We start from the raw sequence: 13,522 nt of genomic DNA on the forward strand, positions 1-13,522 counted from the left end.
TCTCTCAACTGTTTTGAACAATCGGCTGAATCACGTCCCTCATCAGCAGAGCTTAAGAAAAACGACCCATTGAGGCCTCAGCCGTACTTGCCTCAATGCGCGAAAACTCGTCTGTGGTGTCTCGTCTGTGGTTTACACTCGCCTGTGGTTTACACGCGCACACGCGCGTGTAAACCCTTGTCGGTTCATATAAAAGACGGCGTCCTCACGAAACCTAGAAGGTGGCGGTTAAATTATTGATTGGTCTCGCGGGGTTGCTCGGGAAAACCTGGGACAAAGGTGGGACCTGTCTTCCCACAGGTGGCAGCACCCGCCATCGCAGAGCAGTGGCGCATCCCGTAAACACTGCACCACTGAGCAAGGAGCGGTATGACTCCCAGGTACCTATGAATGTAAAGTTGAGAATGGCCTCATGCGTACGGTCGGCGCTTCCGAATGCAGCATGATGCGGCAGCTGGTGCAGGAGGGGAGTGCGTGCCGCATTAGGTCGGCGACTGCCTTGACCAAGTTAGCGTGCACATCTGAAGGGGTGCGGCCCCCGCCACGTTGAGCCAACTGCTTGGAATCGTGTTATATGTGTCAGGCCACAGCGCGCGGCGACACGTTTCGTATTCTCCGTCTTGGTATTTTCGGCGGTGGCGTCCACAACTTGAATCCCACAATTTGAAACAGGAACTGTTATAACCGTTTTATAGAAACTCCACCAGCCATTTGCTGCTACTTTCTTCTTTTATTCAGGTACACATTGATAAGCTAATATTCCGGTTTTCTTGCCACTAATTTTGGTTTGTTTAAATAAAGACCTGAATTTAAGCGCCACTGACCGAACGTCGGATACGCAAGATGAAGATATGACGTCCCAAATGCGCAACTGACAAAAAGAGTTAAGTCTTTTACATGTCCTACCGGCATCGGCGTAGGATCGAAATTACGTTTCACCACTTTATTTCTTTTTTTTTCGACACCGTATTGACAGAAATCAAGATCTCTAAAAACAGAGCGCAGCTCCGACTTAAAACGCCGCACCTCGCCAACGATGTCTTCTTTCAGAGGGAGTATTCGACGGTTACCAGCCTTTCTTAGAAATGGCTGACAGGTAGTGAAAACATTTAATAATTATAGAGAGAGGTGTTGGGGGTCGTGGCCTGAAGGGTCACGCTCTTACAACCAGTGGGTGAGATGCTTAGTAAGGCACCCCATTAGCGGTTGCCGCATCCCGGGTGCTCTGCGTTAAGCCCCTTTGTACCTCGAGGGTGCAGCAGCTGAACAGGGTCGCCTCCCAGTCTTCTCGGGTGGGGTGTGGGATAGGGGGCAGGGATGGGTTCTGGTGGCAGGCCCACACCATGTGGTACGTGTCAGACACCTCCCCACAGTGTGAGCACCGCCTGTCGAATTGAGGATTGAAATGCTTTAGAGTTGCCAGGCACCGCATCTTATCAATGAGCAGGCACAGGAGTACCCGCTCGTTTGCCTTCCCCAGCCCTTTGCACGGGGTGGGAGGAGTTTGGTGCGTGGATTTGTAATAATCGCATATTTCCTTAAAAGTGTAAACCGGATTGAAATCGGAGTCCTGGTTAGTGTCGGGTCCCGTGGGAAATGCCCGGAGAGAGAGCGCCCGGGCCGAGGCGCCGGCTACTTTGTTTCCGTGGAGGCCTTGGTGACCTCGAACCCAAACGGGTGATCGGTGCGCAGGATCCGAGTTCGGCTACAGTTTTGGTAGATGCAATAAGCCAGGGCAGTAGCCCATTCTTGCTCGACGTCTTAACAAGCCCGACGGGAGACATAATTATATGTATTTAGAGGAAGAGTCGGAAGCTGCCAAGGAGATGGCGACCTTTTCTGCGTGAACTGCTGACTGTGCTTTGAAAGTAAGGCCGTCGACTCTTTTGCCTTCGTGGACGACCGCGGCCTTGTACCATCCCCTGCTGTCCAGGACGGAGGTGTCCACGTAGAAGACTCCTGGTTTGCCGCAAAAATGGCGGCCAAGGCTTCCGCCCGCGCCAGGCGCCTTCCATTATTGTCCTCCTTGGACATGTAGGAGGGGAGAGGCCGCACGTGGAGGGCGCGTCTCCAGTGTACGGGAAGGCTGATGCGGGATGGCTGAGGCGTCCTTCTCTAGGACGCACTGCGTAGGTCCCAGGGTTGTGCCGCGAAGCCGTCTCGACGGAATCGCTACGCAGAATATGTCCTAGAATGAGATCAAGACGCCTCGCAGTCCTTTGCGAGGCGTCTCAAGTCGGTGATGTAGTCCCGTACCTTTTCGCCTTCCGCTTGGTTCCGCATAAAGAATGCGTAGCTTGCTGCATCTCATTGGCTTTTGGATTGAAGTGGTTGTCCAGGTGCTGTATGACGACTTCGTAGCTCAAGCTGTTCACCGATTCCGACTGGCACTGGCATTGAAGCACGCGAACCACGTTGTCGCTCAGGGCCGACACCAGAAGCACACGCTTTTTTCCCGGATCTGTGATGCCGTGGCCCTCAAAAAAGGCCTCCAAACGACCACGGTAACTGCTCCAGCTACCTGTCGTATCGTCGAACTCGGGTGGCCTGGCTGTCATTGTGCAGCTATCCCATCCTCTTCGCCACTGAAGTAACGGAACGTAGCCGGTGGGTAGTGGCAGAACAAAGAACGTTTATTGACGGGTGTTGCTGGCTTATAAAGACCGGAAAGGTCACATGACACATGACTGGCATGATACGCGGCACGTGTGAAACAGTCTTGGCTCAAGCTATACATCAGCCTGCGTGCTTGATAACTTATCACGCGTACTCGATAATACTACAGTTTGACTACTGCTTCCAATTGCTTTTCTGAGTAAAAAATCCCCTCTGATTGTTCATCTCGCTTCAGTCCTACATTGGTTTCGCTTCTGAAACTCAACTTGATACGTTTGTGGTCACTAACTAGACTTCTAGAACCATGTTCATCTATGCTCATTACCCCTAATCTATTATACATCCTCTGTGACATTAGTGCATAATCTATCGTCGAGTGCAGACTCCCTGCCTCCAATTTTGTGAGCCCTTCACACTGCTCGGTACTGTTGCATACAAATAAATCATGCCTCTCACGTCAGCTACAACAGCGACACCAGCGGTTGTTGGACAAACTATCCTGACTTTCAGCATAGAATTTTGACCTTTGACCTTTGAATTTTACCTTTGACCTTCGATCAAGCTGGAAAGCATCTACCGGCATTGCATGCGCATGCCATGAAAGTGGGTTCTCCAGTACGGCACCTCCTTCTTCCCTTCTTCTTTCACTCTCTCCCTTGTCCCTTCCCTTAAGGCGTGGTTCAGGTGTCCAACGATATATGAGAGAGATACTGCGCCATTTCCTTTCCCCAAAAGCCAATTATTATTATTATACTGATTCGTAGTTCCCGGGTCCGAACGCGAACGCGGCGGCTACGTTTTTATGGAGGCAAAACGCTAAGGCGCCCGTGAGCTGTGCGATGTCAGCGCACGTGAGATATCCCCAGGTGGCCGTAATTATTCCGTAGCCCTCCACTACGGCACCTCTTTATTCCTTTGTTCTTTTACTCCTTCTTTTATCCCTTCCGTTACGGCACGGTTTAGGTGTCCGCCGATATATGAGACAGCTAGGTACTGTGCCATTTCCTTTCCGCCCCCCCTCCCCATAAAAATAATTTAAAACGCCTGTGCACTCACATTCGTTCATCGGAACGCTAAGTGTGATCGATGCGCTCCTTCCGTGGAGAGCGGCATGTGTGCGCTCCGTCACCACGTTGCGGAGAGGAGGAAAGGATGAATCCCAGGTGTGCTGTAAACTCCCTCCGTGACTTCACACAGTTTGGCCTAGAGCAACACGTCAATTGGGTAAATTGGGACGTGGGCTGGTACCCCCAACAGACCCGAAATTAAACAATAGAGAAGCTGTCCGGTGGAGGCGGCTACAAACAAATACATTTATGAACCCTGTTATGCCACGACGTGCGTTGTTGGTGTATGTTGCTTTACAATAGAGAAGCTGTCGCGTGGAGGCGGCTACAAACCAATATATTTATGAACCCCGTAGGGGCTTACCACGTGTACCCAGAGCTGAGGTCGTATGATCAGCGTCGACACTGTGGGGCGAGAGGGACGGACCCTCGATCGCATAATATGGGAGTGCCCAAATTCTCCCGGGACGCGCAAAAATATTGACAGTAGAGAAGCTTGGGAGACCCTGCTAAGAAGCCCGGACCCTCATCTCCAGCGCAACACCACCCATCTGGCGGTGTAGGCCGCTACCAGTAACGGACTGCGAGCCAGCCTCTAATTAGCCGCGGACGCGCAACTCCCCGTGGCCTTGGATCTTAAAGGCACATTCGACAACGTCAAACATGCAGTAATCCTGGACCACCTCAGTAACACCACCTGTGGCCACAAAACATTCCATTACATAAGTCAATTTCTTACAGACCGTCAAGCCTGTATACGCATACAAGATGCGGAACACGGGCCATACACCATCGGCTCGAGGGGAACACCTCAAGGCGCGGTCCTGTCTCCCCTGCTCTTCAATTTGGCAATGCTTCGCCTTCCCTCCAAATTGTCTTCTCTGCCCGGGATACATCACGCTCTTTATGCGGAAGACATTACAATCTGGGCCACGCAAGGCAACCTGGGCCACATGGAGTCCTGCCTGCAAGCAGCAGCGACCCTAGTCGACGACTACGCGGCCTACTGCGGACTCCACTGCGCCCCAGCTAAATCAGAATTTGTGCACTTACGTCCCTCCCCCCGGGACACAACTTCGCTTCGCATCAGTCTCCCCTCGGGACCGATCCGGGAGGCCAAGGAGATCCGCGTCCTTCGCCTCTTCATACACCACCAACGCAGAGTCGACACCACCATAGCCAAACTTCGCACGGTAGGAGACCAGGTAGGCCGAATGGTCCGCCGGGTCTCAAACAAGCGGGGCGGATTACGAAGCAAGGATGCACTGCGGCTTGCCCATTTTTTCGTAACGAGTAGAATCCTCTACTCAACTCCCTACTTGCACCTGCGCAAACATGATGATGACCAACTGGAGGTCATCCTGCGGAAAGTCATCAAGCGGGCTCTCGATCTTCCGATCACCACGTCCAACCAGAGGCTTCTGGCCTTGGGCGTGGTGAACACATTTCGGGAGCTTCGAGAGGCCCACTTATGCAACCGATACACGCGTCTTGCACAGACCACGTCCGGTCGCCGCCTCTTGGACCGGCTACACATCAAACACGACGACCATATTGAGGAAAGGGAGAGAGTGCCAGAACCCTGGAGACGCGCCCTCCGGGTCCGACCGCTTCCCCGCAACATGTCCAGTGAAGACCATAGCGGTCGTCGCCAGGCGCGCGCGGAAGCGTTGGCGCGATACTATGGTAACCAAGAACATGTGTATTACGTAGACGTTGCCGGCCCACACCACGGGGGGTGGTACACGGCCGCAGTCGTACACAACACAGTTAACGGGCTCACTTTCAAAGCCTACAGCGCAACACACGCGGAGGAGATTGCCATTGCTCTGGCTCTCACGAATCCCAAGTCAAAACACATCATCACCGACTCGCGAGGGGCCTGTCGGAACTACGAGTTAGGCTGGGCTCCCCCGCTTGCCTGGCGCATACTGGAATATAGCTGTCGATCTGAAGATCCAACTCCACGCAACCTGATTTGGGCTCCCGGTCACCAGGGCCTCCAGGGAAACGAACAGGCTGATCAGGCCGCCCGCGCACTCTCTCCCCGGGCTATCTCCCTGTCCTTGGAAGGGTACTCCCAATCAGACAATCTGGCCATTACATTCAAACAAATCACCGATTACTACAAGGAGGAGCACCGGCGCTACCCGGCCCCTTGTAAGGGTCTGGATCGCGCTGACGAGCGCCTCCTCATCAAAATTCTCACTAACACTGTACTGTGCCCGGCGGTGCTTAAACACTTCAATACATCCTTTGATGGCACGTGCCAGTTCTGTGGGGAGGTGTCTGACACCTTCCACATGGTTTGGGCGTGTCAATCTAACCCATCTATCCCCCCCAACCCCAACCCCACCAGAGAGGACTGGGAGACGGCCCTGCTCGGCTGTCAAGACCTGAAGAGCCAAAAGGCCTTGGTTCAACGGACGCGGGCGGCGTTGCTTGCCAATGGGGCCCCGGAATAGGGGCTCCACCTAGTACTGTGAGGGGAAAGGGCCAATAGGGTCCTACCCCAATCACCTTTCTGTAAAAATTTAATTGCTGATAAATGTTTTTCACCACCACCACCACCCGTCTCCCAGGCCTGCGTGCCGGGGGCAGGGAGAAACGTCTTTTCTGGTGGAAATATAAATCACTCTAGAGCAAAGGAAAATATTCTGAAGAAATCGCAAGAAAATTGAAAAAAAAATAGATTTTTGGGGAAAGGAAACGGCGCAGTATCTCCCTTTCATCTCGGCGGACACCTGAACCGCGCCGTAAGGGCATGAATAGATAGACTGAAAGAAGAAAGGAAGGAAGAGGTGCCGTAGTGGAAGTGGTGGTGGTAGTGGTTTTCATTAAAATAATAGCCAAAAGGAAGGAAAAGGTTTTTGCTATCCCGGCATTTGCCATCGATACTGAAGCACCTGAGCTGGGGCAGCGGAAATAAAGGGTAGCAGGCAGAATGGAGAAATTAAGCGAAAGAGGTGAGGGAACAGGAAGAGAGGATAGGGGGAGAATATGTACAAACTATTTACAGAAAAAGAAATGTGTCCAGGTTGTGCGCGTGATTAGTTCATTTTAGAGGAATTAAAAACACGCGCACAGCACTGTGTTGGCTACAACAGGAGTGGGGCGTCCAGTTATTATTAATCGTTCAAGGTAGAACTCGCGGAGCGTTCGGTCACTGCGTGTAACTACCTGACGGAGAAAAGACGGGACGTCAAGCCCGTGTGTTCGAGGAATGCACAGAGGCTCACCAATGTTCGCTCACGTATGCGCGCACTGTCCTGCGGCCACAATAGCGTCTTGAGGGAGTCTGGTAGTATGCCCAGCGCCCTATAGGCCGCAAGCATATGGAGGGCTCCGGAATAATGTCGACCACCTGGACATCTTTAACGTAACTGACATCGAGCAGCACACGGGCGCCTTTGCCTTTCGACTCCATCGGAACCCAGCCGCCGCGGACGGTTCGAACCCGGGTGCTCTGGATCAGTAGCCGAGCGCCCTAACTACTGAGCCACCGCGGCGGGTAGAATCGCATGCGCATGGCCTCCATGTGGGTTCTGCATAAAACTACGGTGCACTTTGATGCATTCAGCGTAACACTATGTGTGTTCGATGCCACGCCTGCCGTGGAGACCGCAAGTCGCTCGAACACATACGTAGCCAAGGAGACGCAGCTTTTCGTTCGACAATGGTTTTTCTTTCGACCATAGAAGGGATAGGGCGCAGAAGCTGTGAGGTCTCGACTTATTTTACGTTGTAACGCAATTGAGCTCGGCGCCGAAGGCCGTCCGCGAAAAATCCTTCTCCTCGCACTCCTCCTCATCCTCTTTTTCCTTCCCTTACGGCGTGGTACGAGTGTCCAGCGAGAATTGTGCGACAGGCGTCGTTTCCATTCCTTAAAACCAATTTTCATGTCATTTTCCTTCGCTTACGGCCCGGTTAGGGTGTCCACCGATATATGTGAGACAGGCGTCCTTTGCTTAAATTGTCCAACGGGGTACGCGTCGCGCCAAACAGGCGATGGCGTTCCGTGCACGCTTTGACCCATTGATCTAACCGAACTCCCGGAGGAGCCGGAACAGCTTCCGCTGCAGGTGGCGGAACACGTTCCGGCTCTCCAAGGCAATCTCTCTTCAAATCGGCATGGCTGCGTCCCCTCCCAACCAACCTCCTAGAGGGCGCCTCCCCCCGCACAGACAGCAAGCTCTTTCCCTTGTACACTGGAACTGTCGGGGTTTCAAAGACAGGACCAAACGCGCCAACTTAAGGGCGTACATTGACAACCTTGAACACCCCGCTGCAGTCCTTGCGTTGCAAGAAACCGGGGATGCGGTCAAGCTCTCGGGCTATAGTACTTTCCAACGAGACCCGTTCACCTGTCTCCTAGTCCATAACGCCTACACAGCGCAGGAGGTTAATCTCGACCTAAATCTGGAATATTTGTACGTGATGGTCTCTGTTCTCCCTCTACGGCGGACAGATAGTCCCGCACACATCCTTAATATCTACTGCGCCCCGAAACTTAAAAATATCAGTTTTTCTAACATCTTTAGCGCAGCGCTAAGGATCGCGTGTCGCGACCCCCTCACAATAGTGGGCGATTTTAACGCCCCCTCTCCAATGTGGGGCTATCGCATGGAAGAGCCGCGTGGTCGTAAGTTGGCGGAACTTATACCTACGCTGGGCATCACTCTTCTAACCGACCCTGCTCACCCGACACGTATAGGGAATTCCGTCACTCGGACACCTGCCCCGACCTTACCCTCACGAAACACATCCGACACGCAGACTGGATCAACACTGAGGACACCCTTGGTAGCGACCACTGCATACTGAACACTGTAATTTACACTCGACCCTTACATCGCCCCCTTGCAACAGCCAAACTTCCCGACTGGAATGCTTTCAGCCAGGCCCTCCCAGTAACTTCTCTCTTGGACCAAGGCTACTCAGCTTGGGCACACGTACTCATGCAAACACTCCGTTCACACGAAAAGCAGATCCAGCTCGCCGCAGCCTCACTAAACGATGGCGGCGGCAAAAACACAATCGTAAGCTCCGCGCTCGCATCTCTGACCTCACCCAGCAAGCTGCCGAGTATGCTGCCCAGCTCGCTGACAATAACTGGGTAGATAGATGCAACAGCGCAGCAAGACAGATGTCAAGCCGCAACACTTGGCGGCTCTTTAGGAGTCTCATAGACCCCACACAAACACGCTCGGAAACCCAGAAACACCTCACTCGCACAATACACAATTTCCAAGGAAACACAGAGCAGCTAGCGAATGTCTTACGCTCAAAATACCTCAGTCAGGATCAAAATCCGCGCGGGCAGGATTATTCGTATGCAGGCAACGATAATCCGGAACTAGATCAGCTTTTCCAGCTTCACGGCCTTCGCGCGGCTCTTCCCAAAATGCGCAGGGGGACGGCGCCCGGGAGGGATATGGTCACAGTCAAACTGTTGGCAAAACCTCCCCGATCGGGCATACGAAACCCTACTTGAATATATCAACGCCATTTGGACCGGGGACACTTCGTTGCCACCTGATTGGAAGACATCATTGGTGACCTTTATCCTGAAGGCGGGGAAACCGGTAAGCACAGACAACCTCCGGCCCATCTCCCTCACTTCATGCGTAGGAAAACTTATGGAAACGATGGTCCGTGAGCGCCTCTCGGAACATCTCGATAACAAGAACACCTTCGCCGACACCATGTTCGGCTTCCGACCTCATAAGTCCGCACAAGACATACTTTTACAGCTTCATCGCGAGGTTCTCGAACCCATAGAACACCCACACAATGACAAGATAGTCCTAGCACTCGATGTGAAGGGTGCGTTTGACAACGTTAAACACAGCGTCATATTAAAACGTCTTAGCGAGACCAACTGCGGTCCTCGTACATTCAACTACATCAAACATTTCTTAACAGACCGCTTGGCCTATATACGCATACAAGAGACCGAGTACGGCCGGTTTGAGATGGGAACGCGGGGCACACCTCAAGGCGCTGTGTTGTCCCCGCTTCTCTTTAATATTGCCATGATGCACCTCCCAGCGCAGCTGGCGGGTGTCGGCGGTGTTCAGCATGCGCTGTACGCCGATGACATCACCATCTGGGCTACTACGGGAAACATATATATATATATATATATATATATATATATATATATATATATATATATATATATAGGAGAGATGGAGGAATGCCTTCTAACGCGCGACTTCTCGCGTTGGGGATGGTGAACACCTATAGGGAACTTCGCGAGGCACATCTCGTTAACCAATACACGCGTCTCGCTCAGACCGTGTCCGGTCGCCGCCTCTTGGACCGGCTACACATCAAACATGACCATCATACAATGGAACGGGTTCGAGTGCCCGAACTGTGGAGACACGCCCTCTATGTGTGACCCTTTCCGACTAAGAAGAACAAGGAGGACCATAATGGCCGGCGCCAGGCGCGGGCGGATGCCCTGCACCGCCACTATGGCTCATAGACTCACAGACTCTCGCGGAGCCTGTCGTAACTTTGAGTTCGGTTGGATCACTCCACTTGCTCACCAAATTCTTCATCACAGTACTCGCGACTGCGATCCAAATCACCGCTCAATAATATGGGTCCCCGGCCACCAAGGCATGCCAGGTAACGAAGCCGCCCATGAGGCAGCCCGCGCACTCACTTACCGGGCACCAGGCGTTCTTTGGCAGGAACTTAACCCGGATCAAATCCCTCTTCTTTCTTTTAAAGATATCACAGAGTACTATCGTGCCGAACACCAGCGCTACACGGTTCCTATGAAGGGACTGGGTAAAGCTGGATAACGAACTCTTCTTAGGCTCCTTACAAACACCCTGCTAAGCCTGGCGGTTCTCAAGCACTTTTACTCTTCTTTTGACGGCCGCTGCTCATTCTGTGCGGAGGTGGCAGACACCTTTCACATGGTTTGGGCATGCAGGCAAAATCCTTCTCTGCCCCCCATCACCCCTTCCCCTACCCGAGAGGACTGGGAGGCGGCTCTGCTCGGCTGCAAGGAACTATCGGCCCAACAGGCCGTGGTTCGGCGGACCTGCGCAGCGGTCAGGACCAACGGGGTCCCGGAATGAGGGACTCCGCCTTCTATTGTAAGGGGCGATGCCCACTAGGGGTTCTCCCCGAGCAACTCTCTGTACATATAGCCTAATAAATGCTTTTCACCACCACCATCTCAATGCCTCAACAGGCTGTCGCGGCTCACCCTTAAAGACGAAGCATAAGCGTCCTCCAAATTTTTGTTTTTCATCGACATAGCCTGTAATGGTTTCGCATTAATAAGCGAAAGGTTTAGACGCCGCTGATTTTAAGAAAATTACGGCGCATAAGAAGCTCCCCGGGCCAGTAAACACCTCAATCGCGCTTTCACATAAGTGGCGGTGGTGTTCGAATGCACAAACTGTGCTTTCACACATTTCGTATCGGCATTAGGTCGTTTCGAAAGCATGTATTAGTATCCAAAAGCCATATTGCGCACATACGTGTTTGCGACTTATGCGCGACTTGCAGTCGCGTATGCTTGAGAGGTGTGAACTTACAGCCTACGTTAGTGCCGATGGCGCTACACTCGGGCGAAGAATGCCACTTTAACAAACACACTCTTAAGTAAGCAGTATACTTCAATTTACTCGCCCTTCTATTTGAAACCTCTGAAATGGCGCCCACTTTGCCTCATTCTCGGCATGCCATTTCTGATATAGCACGGCTTTGTTTCTGAGGAGCATATCCAAACGAAGGAAATACGAAGGAAATAATGAGACAACATTGAAATGAAACCGTAGGAAAAAGAGAGCGCACAGGTATTCCTGTAATGGTGTGGGCGAACAGCCCCAGCCATGACCGCAGGCTGCGCAAAAAAAAAATGAGAAAAAATTGTTGCTGAATAGAGGAAAGATGCAGTAACTTGGAAAGGCGCCGTGAAAGTGAGAATAATTTTGGAGGAACGGCACACTATTATTCCCAATCTAAGCAGCGGACACAGCCGCGCAGTGAGTGCGGAGGACTGAAGGAAGCAGAGACGGAGAAAAAAAAAGATACCGCCACCGTCTGGAAGATGTTGAAGTATTGAGCGTTATGTCTGTCTGTCTGTTGTTGCCAGGAAGAAAGAAAAGGAAAGTGCACAGGCCTGCTCACTGGCTCCAGCCGAGCCACAATCGCTACCACGTGCAAATAGTAGGAGAGTAGAAAGATGGGATAGAAAGACAGGATAGTAAAGACGCGCTAAAGACAAGGCCGATCCCAGAGGTAGTGCAATACCGGGCCAACCGATGGCGGGAGTGAAGCATCCTTCAAACTCTCCGCCACATTTCCAAAAATAAGTTCAATTGGACCCGTAACAGATACTCTACGGTGTCCAGACATTCGCATCTATTTCGTCGCGGTCATATACGAGGGTCTGTCTGTCTGTTATTGCCAGGAAAAAAGAAAGGAAAGTGCACAGGCCTGCTCACGGGCTCAAGCCGAGCCACAATCGCTACCACGTGCAGATAGAAGGAGAGTTGTAAGAGGGGATAGAAAGACAGGATAGCAAAGACGCGCTAAAGACAAGGCCGATCCCGGATGTAGTGCAATACCGGGCCAACCGGTGGCGTGAGTGAAGCATCCTTCAAACTCTCCGCCACATTTCCAAAAATAAGTCCAACTTGGACCCGTAACAGGTACTCCACGGGTCCGGACAATCCGGATATATACATATACGAGGGAAAGCGCGTGGATGGACTCATCGGTGAAAACTATGAAGTCGCGTTAGCCGAGGAAGTGGCGATAGCGCTGGCAGCCACTCACTCCGACACAACGCACGTAATATCAGACGCTCAACACGACTGTCGAAATTATATAATGGGAATAGTGCCGCTTAGCACAAAATTTTAGCAATCGCGCAACATAGCTCAATGCAGAGAACAAAACAATTGGTATGAGTGCCCGGACACCAGAAATAGAAAAAAACGAGGCTGCTCACACAGCCGCCCGGGCGTCGCTTACCACAAATGCGGACATTACAGCATATATGCGCCTCAGAAGCCAGACGTTCCTAGAGTCCACCAAGGGCCTGGATAGAACTGAGGAGAGAGAGAGACAACCTTATTGCCACAGCTGTAAGGAATTAGGGCAGGCGGGTCCTGTATGGCCCCTAGGAGGGGACGACGTCGTGGGCCCACGAAATCAGTGCAGTTTGAGTGGCCTTGTCTGGCTGGCTGTGCAGTTGGTCCCAGCTTTCTCCAGAGGGAGATGGCAGGGGGGCTTATGGGGGCGGGTTATTTTCGCATCCCGAGAGGAACTGAGGAACGGCACCGCAAAAAGGCTAGAACGGGGTCGTTTCAAAGCCTTGCGATTCTAAAACACATAGACCCGACTTTTTTGGGTATTGTAAGTTTTGTCAGACTTGGGCAAAAGCATAACGTATGGTAACGGCTTGCCGGAAAGGTCCGGAAATAAGGAGAACTAGAGAGGGCTGGGAGACGGCCTTGTCCGACTGCTTTGATCCGGAGTCCCAGAAGGCTCTGGTTCAAAGAACGCGGGCATCGGCTACTGCCATTGGTGTCCTGAATAAGGACTACCGCCCAGGCAAGAGAGCTGCGACACCCTCCACTCTCCTCTAAAATCCGTCCCAGTGCATAAAAAAATGGCCTGGCTTAGCTTATGGTTAAGCCTAGGATGCGAAGCATACGTCGCTTGGCAAGCCGTACTTCTCGTTCTTCTCCCGTTTCCGTGGCTCTTTGTAACTTGCGCTTTGCGGTCTGGCGAGCCGCCCTCTCCCTGGCCGACATCTCGCTGCTCAACTGACTCAACGAGTGCGTCGCCTTTTATACAAT

At 52.3% G+C, this 13,522-nt stretch overlaps 1 pseudogene; it reads right to left on the reverse strand.

Annotated features, from left to right (window-relative positions):
- Window positions 1-12,249: 12,249 nt before the first annotated feature.
- On the reverse strand, window positions 12,250-12,399 carry LOC144095727 (U2 spliceosomal RNA; annotated as a pseudogene).
- Between the last annotated feature and the right edge of the window lie 1,123 nt (window positions 12,400-13,522).

The sequence above is a fragment of the Amblyomma americanum genome, chromosome 6 (assembly GCF_052857255.1).
Source record: "Amblyomma americanum isolate KBUSLIRL-KWMA chromosome 6, ASM5285725v1, whole genome shotgun sequence".
Classification (NCBI taxonomy): domain Eukaryota; kingdom Metazoa; phylum Arthropoda; class Arachnida; order Ixodida; family Ixodidae; genus Amblyomma; species Amblyomma americanum.